Source organism: Plectropomus leopardus, chromosome 15 (genome assembly GCF_026936395.1).
Source record: "Plectropomus leopardus strain MGB_pleo_1.0 chromosome 15, ASM2693639v1, whole genome shotgun sequence".
NCBI lineage: Eukaryota > Metazoa > Chordata > Actinopteri > Perciformes > Serranidae > Plectropomus > Plectropomus leopardus.
In genome coordinates, this window is record NC_142190.1 from 34,157,330 (window position 1) to 34,164,589 (window position 7,260).

The 7,260-nt window shown below is 47.8% G+C and overlaps 1 pseudogene; it reads right to left on the bottom strand.

Annotated features, from left to right (window-relative positions):
* Window positions 1-2,754: 2,754 nt before the first annotated feature.
* LOC148187356 (uncharacterized) lies at window positions 2,755-6,965 on the bottom strand (annotated as a pseudogene).
* Window positions 6,966-7,260: the final 295 nt, after the last annotated feature.

Below are 7,260 nucleotides of genomic sequence, written 5' to 3' on the forward strand. Positions count from 1 at the left end.
AAGAGAGGTGCTGGATAGTGAAAGGGCTTATCCTGGACCCCTCTCTCCTCCAGGAGTTTCATGTGAGGCACTCAGACAAGCCGGGTGGCCCGCGTGGAGGCAGTCGTTGAGGTGGGGAGTACTGTCATGATTTACATCATGGCAGCCCCTCCTTCTCCTTTATGTGTTGTTTGTTGATCTCTGTCTGTCTTATCCTCATGTTTCTCTCCCCTGTCTGTGTTTTCTGTGTGTGAGTGTGTGTTTTCTGTTGCAGGCACTGCCAGGTGCAACTCATTCCCACAATCAAGACCTGTCCTTCAAAGACTCTGACTTTCCATTCACTCATCGCCAGATTGTCCTGACTTCTCCCGTGTACCTGTGTCGCTGCCTGCTTGCCTGCCTGTTGCTTTAGCCTGTACTGTTCTCATGCCTGCTGTTGCCTGCCTGCCTGTGTTCCAGACTGGCCTTCACTTGTTCCTACTGTGAGTCCCTCTTGATTTTGACACACTCTTGGTTGTGAGCTGACCGCGTGGTTACGCGGGTCCGCCATTCCACATGGCTGACGCCCAATCAACGAGACTTTGAACACTTGCCACTGTTGTAGCCTGGGACACCTCATCACCCCTCCCCCCTTGCTTTTTCTTCACTGTGTAACAATAAATATTGTCTTAAATCTGCCTCTTGTGATCTGTGTCATGCTCTTGGGTCTGGTCCCTGTTGAAACCATAACAATTTTCTTCTTTGGGACTACGAAGTCCCACACTTCTATGACAACAATAAGAAATTATAAAATCGTGTTAATGTAAGCATGTAGAAGTTAGTCTCATCAATCAGTTTGAACTGTTGGTACACTTAAGCACCCTGCCAGGGTTATGTTGTTGACTTGATTACACATTCAACAGTAAGATAGTACTCAGAATAACATGTAAATTATAATATGATTATAATTATACTAACTTTATGTAATTGCCTACCCTGTTGGCCAGGCACTAAGCTCTCTCTCAGTAGTCAATTGCTGAGTGAATTGATTGAACACGGCAAACTACAAACATTACTATAAGCATCTGTATTATTCCTGTGAGCGACTAATGCAATTTCACAGTGACAATTTTGTTAGTTCATACTCGTGATTAATTTTTCTGATCTGTGGAATTGACTCAACAATACAGTATCATTTCACATTTCATCAGTCAATAAGTTTTCACACAGGACCAGTGGACAATATGTCTGTTGGATTGAAACCATAAATCCTCATCTTTGTTCCAGTGATCTAATCACAATACATCATCGTACTGACTGTACCTGGTGCGGTACTCATGGGCTCTGTCCAGCAATGTGTTTTTGTGTACTCCTGCCAATTGAGCACTGTGAGTGCAAAACAACACATCTTGTCCAACCAATGTCTGAGCCTTTTCTTTTACACCTGGGATTTTTTGCGCCTTTTCCTAAAAGCTCCATCGTCTCTTTAGTCGCTGGCGGTAACTATGGACATTCTCAAGGAGTCTGGTTCTTACTCCTTGAAGCCAGCGCTTGGTTGGTGGAGAGAGTCGTTTGTTCAGTCTGCGGTACTCTAATGATGGTAATGCAGCCAGAACAAGGCCGTCCTCCACCGACGCTTGGTCCATCCATTCTTTTCTGACAGCCCCTTCAATAGCATCATTAAGTGCCACAACATCTCTGCGGGTGTATCGATGTTCTACCACCTTTTTGAGCGCTTCTTCTATTTGATGAACAGTATCTGTAGCCTCCCTATTTTCATCACATGGAGGAGGGGGTGATGGAGGCCATCCTGGCTCTGATGCATGATCCTCTCTATCATTGGCTTCATTCCCTTCCTTGTCCGTTTACCACTCAGTAGGAGGTACATCGGCGTCTGGACCTGGTGATGCTGGCGTCTCGGTTGGTGATGTACGGGATGGACCTTGCGATGCTAATGCTTCTGACGGCGGCGAACTCTGGCAAACTGGAGTCTTCTGGCACCGAACTAGTGACTGCCTTCCTTGGCTGGTGTCTGGCCATGGTTTCACAGACCCAGGGTCCTGCGCTGTGGGTTCTCTCCACTGCTGGAAGTGCGTTGGTCTGATGGTCTGCAGCAACAGTCACCCCTGCAGATAGGTTGGCAGAATCAGGCCAGCGATCAGTTGGGGCTGGACACTGCCATTTACATCTAAAGGAGAAAAAACAGGTGGGGGAATAAAGAAAGCTGGAGAGGTCATGGATGCTTGCATTGCTTGCATCTGTTTGGATGATGACCCAGGGAACCACTGCATCTCAGCTGGCCCATCTCAGCTTAGACTTGCCACCGGATGGCGGGGTGCCTGCAACTGTTGATCCCCCATGGTTGAGGCAGAAAGGCACTTTCTTTTTACTGTTCACCACCTTGGTTCTGTTGAACTGCACTGCACTAATCCAGTTGCCTCTCAGGAGCATTCCTGCTCCCTTGTTTCCTAGCTTTCCCAGATCCTGGCCGCAACCCTGGCTGTGCTTGATCATTGTGATATCTGGGCTGGCACTGTGACCGTGCCTTTGGATGTGCTCGTGCTGTGGCTGTTTGTTATTTACGACATCTATTGCATGTCTGTCCATCCTGGAAGAGGGATCCCTCATCATCCTCTGCCGCTCTTCCTGAGGTTTCTTCCTTTTTCAGGAGTTTTTCCTTGGGTGATGTGAGAGTCTAAGGGTAGAGGGATGTCGTACACTGTAAAGCCCTCTGAGGCAAACCATGTTTTGTGATAATGGGCTCTATGAATAAAATTGACTTGACTTGACTTTGTTGGTTGTACCATCGGTAGTTTACCCATCTACTATTTCGTGCAACGTACTGGGCATTTTGGATTGGACCTGTAAAAAGGAAGCCTTCTGTTGCTCGTCCTGCCTTAATCAAAGCATCACTTATTGCCTCATGTTCCTGTGGCACTCAATATGGCACCTGATCCCACGATATGTATACTTGTTCATCCCCGCCAAGGTACTTGTGAGATCACCTCTCATCACTGTCTCCTAGCACCTTCATTAGCTATGTTATCTGTGTCATCCTCTAAAATGTCTAATATAGTTATTGTACCTGTTAGCTTGACTGGGGCACATATACCCATCCATCTCTCTGTCAATACTGCTCTTACTTATTTATCTGAGTCACACAACCAAAATATGTCTGCCATGGGGTCAGTGCCATTAGTGATGTTATATATCCAAATCCACGTGGCATTATCGGGATCTGGGCCCCTTGCTTTATCACCTAGTCCACTTGCTACTTGATTACAATGTATTTTTGCCTTATGCGCAGTGTGACACACCTGTGAGGTCCAGTTTGATGAGGATAAGACATGAGTATAATTTTTTCTTCCCTACACTGGATTAGTTATTTGCCCTCCAGTGTTTCCAAAGTTATATCTTTCCCTGTCGTTTGGTTCTTGCTAGGTGGCTCGTAGGTCACACAAAAAGTAAATAGAGTATTCTTACGCATATGAGCTGCTGGAGGAACCTCATACTCTTCTCTCTCAGTTGACGTGGTTGTATTATTGGGTTGTTTTAGACTGATAGGGCATACCTGACTGTCATTGCTGTGACTTGCTTTCCCTGCTGCCATGCGCATTACACATTTTGCAAAGCAGGAGGCTCTGGTGATACATCCATTTATGACTGGTAACAGTCTAACCTGAGGCAGTCTTTTCCTCTGGTAGCATGCAATGCAGGAATGGTTGTTTACTTATTTAGCCGAATATTCCAACCATTGGTAAAAGAGGTTGTTTTCCTATGTGGTTGTTTGTATCAACTCAATTCTATTGGACGTGTCTCTTTTAGTATTGTGAGATTTTTGAGTTAGTGTTACCTATGATTGAGCAATTTACATGGTTATTGTCCGTTGTGTAGTAGTTTCTGTGCATTCTTCCCAGTACCATTCCTTCACCATCACACCGTGAGTTAGTAGAGGATCCTGTTAACCGTGTTTTCTTTGGCCCTAGAACTAGTATGTGAGCGTATGTGATGGATTTTACATATGTCAGTTCTATTTCCTGTTGCACTGGTAGTTGTCCTTGTCTAGCAGCCACGGCATCTATCGCTAGTGTAGTGTGATTCTGGCTCTGCTCAGAACTGTTTGTTGACAGGCATTAAAAATAATGGATCAGATTTTTTTTTCATTCATAAAGCATGAGGATTAGTAGCAAGAGGAGCACCTCTCTTTGTTTATTCTGATTCTTCCCCATCCCACTCTGTTCTCTCTTCTTTTGAATCCAGCCCCATTGGCTGTTCTATCACTGTTTCTGTTTCTCTGGGTGTAGACTCTGTACCTAGAGTAGATGAGAACCTGAAGCCTGAGCTACTGCTCTAATCAGTAAGGCTAGGGCTGGAACCAGTACTTAAGGTTGGGTCCAGTGCTATTGGAATTAGCGAAGCTGGTTGTTCTGGTGGCTGCTCAATGGTATGGCTGCTGGGGGTGCTGCCTGGGGTACTGTCACTTTCTGACTCCTCCTCTTCTGTTCTGTCCGGCAGCAACCCACTGCTTTCTAAGTCTCTATGGGATTGTCCCGCTTGTCTGTCTGCCACCCACTGTGATCTTCGTGGTGTCTGTCCCTGTGGGGCGGTATCACCTGCCCAGTCACGTGTTGGTCCTTTTGGGGCGGCCTCGCCTTCCTTCATAGCCCCATCGGGAACCACCCGACGCCCAGCTCTCTGGCGAGGCGCAGGTCCCTCTGGGCCGTTATACCTACTGCAGTGGTTGAGATGAAACCAAACGTCCTTACCGTCAACTTTGAGTGCAGTTATGGTAGCCAACACAACTTTAAAAGGACCCTATTTGTGTGGTCGATGCCACTTCTTTTTAAACACTTTGATGTATACCTGATCACCTGGTTGTACCCTTTGTACCTCATCATTTCCTCCTTCCTGTCCTCAGTGGCACCTTTCACCTGTTGGAAAAAAGTTTTATGTATTTGGGTTAGCTGTCTTAAGTATTCACCCATTTCCCTTTCCAACTGCTTGAAGCGAGGTCCCTCACTTGGACCTCTGAGATAAGGAAACGGCAAGGGTTGACCCGTAAGCATTTCATGCGGAGTTAGGTGGGCTAGTCTGTTAGTTTGCAATCTCATAGACATCAGTGCTAATGGCAGAGCATCTAACCCAGTAAGCTTTCCCTCAGCTATGATCTTGGCTAGTTTGGTTTTCAGGATGCCATTTCTCTCTCAACAACACCATGCGACTGTGGACTGCACACACACCCAAACTTCTGTTTGACGCCAAGCTTTTTTATTGTGTCTCTCAACACTCACGAGACAAAGGTGGACCACTGTCTGATGAGATGGTATCTGGTATGCCAAATCTGGGAAAAACTTCCCGACACAGAAATTTAGCAGCTGTGCAATGATCTTTCTTGGCTGATGGAATCACCTCAACCCATCTGCTAAATCTGCAGATTACAACAAGAACATAACTTATTTGTCTCACTCGAAAATCAGTGCCCATATCGATGAAATCCACCATTGAAAGGGACCCTCTGGCATCGGTATGTGTGCTAAGGGGGCTGTCAAAGTCTTTTTTACATTATGGTGAGCACACACATCGCACTCACTTAGCACCCGGTCTACTGTTGCTGCCATGTAAGGCGACCACCACACTGCTTGAAGATTTTTCAAAATCTGTCCCCCAGAACAGTGGTCACTTCCATGTGCCCAGATAATGGCATGACGCAACAGTGAAAGCGGCAATACAAAATGTCCATGGCTACTTCTCCATAAGGCATTTGTCGGGCCCTGACTCTGAGAGTGTATTGCTCCTCTCTACTTCCAAAGGCTCTTTTCGGCTTCTTCTACTCGATCTTGTTCTGTCATGAGTGAGTCTAGAGTAGTAAGGGGAGCACAATCTTGAAATTGTCAACATTGGAGCCATTATTTCGCTCAGTGTTGCCTTTTTCACAGCTTCATCCGCCAAATTATTTCCTTTTACGACTAATGTGTTGTCTTTTTGATGAGCAGGACATTTTATGATGGCAATGGCAGTGGGAAGTTGTAGGGCCTCTATCAACTGTGACAGTGCTTCTCAGTGAGTAACAGGAGTGCCATGAATGTGGCAGACACCATAAGCATACGCTTAGTCAGTGTATACAGGGAGGCATCCGGGAGGCATCCTAATTAGATGCCCGAGCCACCTCATCTGGCAAGTAGATCGAGAGCTTTGCCTTTCGGTTCAGCTCCCTCTTCACCATGACAGATCGGTGCAGAGTCCGCATTACTGCAGACACCGCACCGATCCGCCTGTGGATCTCCCGCTCCATCCGTCCATCCGAGGTACTCCTCGGGGTCTTGTTGGCAGGATCTCCTCCCCGATCTGGAGAGGGCACTCCACCCTTTTCCAGCTGAGAACCATGGCCTCAGATTTGGAGGTGCTGATTCTCATCCCGGCCACTTCACACTTGGCTGCAAACCGATCCAGCGAGAGCTGAAGGTCATAACATACTGAGTCGAGGTCAGCAGCAGGAAGTCATTCTCCATGGCCTCACCAAACTCCTCTCATGCCCAGGTTTTTGCCTCGGCGACCGCTGTAGCTGCACTCTGCTTGGCCTGCCAGTAGTCTGCTGCCTCCGAGAAGGCCTGATAGGACTCCTTCTTCAGCTTGACGGCATCCCTCACCGCTGGTGTCCACCAACGGGTTCGGGTGTTGCCGCCACGACAGGCACTGACCACCTTACGGCCACAGCACCGATTGGCCACCTCAACAACGGAGGCACGGAATATGGCCCACTCGACCTCAATGTCCCCCGCCTCCCCCGGGACATGGTCGAAGCTCTCCCAGAGGTGGGAGTTGAAGCTCCCTCTGACGGGAGACTCTGCCAGACGTTCCCAGCAGACCCTGACAATGCATTTGGGTTTGCCAGGTCGGAGCCAACTCACCACCAGGTCGTGATCGGTTGACAGCTCCACCCCTCTCTTCACCTGAGTATCCAAGACATGCGGCTGCAAGTCCAATGACACGACTACAAAGTCGATCATCGAACTGCGGCCTAGGGTGTCCTGATGCCAAGTGCACATATGGACACCCTTATGCTTGAACATAGTGTTTGTTATGGACAATCTGTGGCGAGTACAGAAGTCCAATAATAAAACATCCCTCGGGTTCAGATTGGGGGGCCATTCCTCCCGATCACGCCCCTTCAGGTCTCACTGTCACTGCCAACGTGAGCGTTGAAGTCCCCCAGTAGAACGAGGGAATCCCCAGAAGGAGCACTATCCAACACCACCTCCAAGGACTCCAAAAAGGGTGGATACTCTGAGCTGCTGTTTGGAC